At 31.2% G+C, this 2,426-nt stretch overlaps 1 long non-coding RNA gene across 1 annotated transcript; it reads left to right on the top strand.

The window, feature by feature from the left end:
• The first annotated feature begins 58 nt into the window (after window positions 1-58).
• On the top strand, window positions 59-720 carry LOC129571514 (uncharacterized). Its single transcript, XR_008688292.1, has 3 exons — window positions 59-135; window positions 194-492; window positions 558-720. It is a non-coding gene; the product is annotated as an uncharacterized LOC129571514 (long non-coding RNA).
• Window positions 721-2,426: the final 1,706 nt, after the last annotated feature.

Raw genomic sequence — 2,426 nt, 5'->3', positions numbered from 1 at the left:
ATATTTGATAAGTGATTCAACATTTCTAGCTAAATTTCATATTTTCCAATATGTTCTAGCCATCAAAATGGAATGATATCTACTCAGATCCGAATCCAATTCAACTAATTTGGTGTTTGACCGTACCTGCGACAGGTATTACACATAAATTGAAGAACATTATAGCAATATTGACACAGTTTTCATTTTGAAGTATCAATTCTGATGTTCGTGGAGGCGTTTGGAAATGGAATAAAAGAAAAGAAATATTATCATTGTACAACGTTGGTCATCTATGAATCTGTTTGGATTCTGTCCATTTTCACTTTCGTTTATTCGTTGATGAAAATTTGGACGAAAGATATATCTTTCGTCCATGTGTATACACCATCCGAAATGATTATTCGTTGCCCAGATGTGTTACTTTTTATAACGGTTGGATTTGCGTATTGTTCACACTGGACCAAAAACACATTTGTCCATCTTTCGTTGTGTATAAACAAAATTTTCAAAGTAAGTAATGTGAGTTGAAATCACTCCACGACATATATTGCATGTTGCATTATTTTTACTCTTAGGGAGAACCGAGAAGAAACCAATACGTTTTAAATCGCAAGCAAGTTGTGCCATCCATTCTAGCTTATGTGCTGCCTGTGTTTCCCTTAGTATTGACAACGATTAGATTTTATACTTTTAGTGAGATAGACGATTCTTCAAGGTGGGATTTAATGTTGGTCATCTACGTTACAATGATAGTTGGTTCGTATTTTAAACATGTTTTTGAATACATGCAAGAAGAAATTAGAATAATACTTTTTTTTCATTTCAGCGTCTGACTGTTGGACTTTCGTTCAGTTTGTCATTTTTCACATTTTTGATGACATTCGAATCGGCATTTCAATCGGCATTCTTTTTATTGCATTGAAACTATATATATTGGTGGAAGATATTAAATTTCTTTATTCAGACTCCATCCTTTGTTTTATATGCTGCTTATCAATAGGTAATGATAGAAACATTTTCATTTATTTTCTACTTGCACATTTTCTATGTATATTGATGATTTAATTGGATCTATATCGTTTAATTTTTTTTGTTACTAAGGTCGCCAGTGTTTTTTGGATATGGAAATCAATCCCAAGAAGTATGGCGAAAAATAAACATGAAAGTTATTTTCCTTCTCTAGCAGACCGATTACCGATTCACTGACGAATCAAAATAATCTATGTATATGAAACTGAATGTTCGTCTGTGTTATCTCTTCTTTTTTTATTTGTGGCTTTTTTGTTATGCATCTCGTTTAATTTCGCGCGGCCTCACAAAGGATCTTATAAATGCAGTTTTGTATTTCGAATAAAAAATTTTGGAGTTTGAAGAAATTTTTTTTTCATATTTTTGGTTATTACATATGTGTGTATGTGGCTGATAGGCAAAGATACCCGAAATCTCGTAATAGCAGTAATAAAACAGGAAATATGAGCAACGTATGCAACGCGCTTAAATACCGTGACAAAATGTTTGATTTTTATTGCAAGATGAATTATCATAGTACGATTTTGATTAAATTGATTTTATTTATTCGTTGAGATAAAATCGAAATGACACACAACCATCAGTCATCAATTGAAAAAAATACACGACAAACCACAAGAATTCGAGTAAGGAGACCCTCAAAGGAAAAAATAAAACGTAATCTTCGTCTTGAATCTGAACGTTTACGTAAGAAAGAAGTAAGAACTAAGGAAACAATCGAACAATGTGAGACACAGAGTCAACAAAACAAAGTTCTCAAAGTGAAATTCGCTAAATAACTGATTGTTTGAATAACAAAAGGGATGATCAAGATCTGAATTAACCATTGAAGAGAAAAAGAGGCAAAATGAACTTGATCGCAAACGTATTAGTGCTAGCATTATTGATTAAAGTTATTAACATTTCATTTGATAATTTTTCCATAGAAAATACGATGAAATTTTTTATTTAGATAAGATTACAGTAAAACCTGTCAATAACGGAATCCCGTGGGGAATTTTTTTTTCCACTATTGACAAGAATTCCAGTATTCACAGGATCCGTTATTCAGTGGTTTTTGAGTCGATTCAAACAAGATTTTCCATTATTGAGGGTAAAAAGAAAAAAAGCATACATTTTTATGGGTATTCAATTATCAAATCAAGTGATATAATGAACGTGAAAAGGAAATAATGAAATAAAAGTATTTTTTTACTAAATGAATTCTGCATTTCATGAAACGAAACAATGATTACCAAACTTAATGTAAATGCACTGATCAAGTGAATATGTTTTCACTGGGAGCGTCAAAAATTTGTTTTCTTGAATAAATAAGCAATGATTTTGGCAGACAAAAATGAAAAATAATACTGAAATGAATGTAATTGTACTGTAGAAGCTCTACATTAACAAGTTGAACTAAAATAAAAGACGTC

The sequence above is a fragment of the Sitodiplosis mosellana genome, unplaced genomic scaffold, assembly GCF_009176505.1.
Source record: "Sitodiplosis mosellana isolate CC-2019 unplaced genomic scaffold, AAFC_SMos_1.0 Smas_scaffold_2688, whole genome shotgun sequence".
In the NCBI taxonomy this organism is placed as follows: domain Eukaryota; kingdom Metazoa; phylum Arthropoda; class Insecta; order Diptera; family Cecidomyiidae; genus Sitodiplosis; species Sitodiplosis mosellana.
This window is presented reverse-complemented; position numbering and strand designations above follow the sequence as displayed.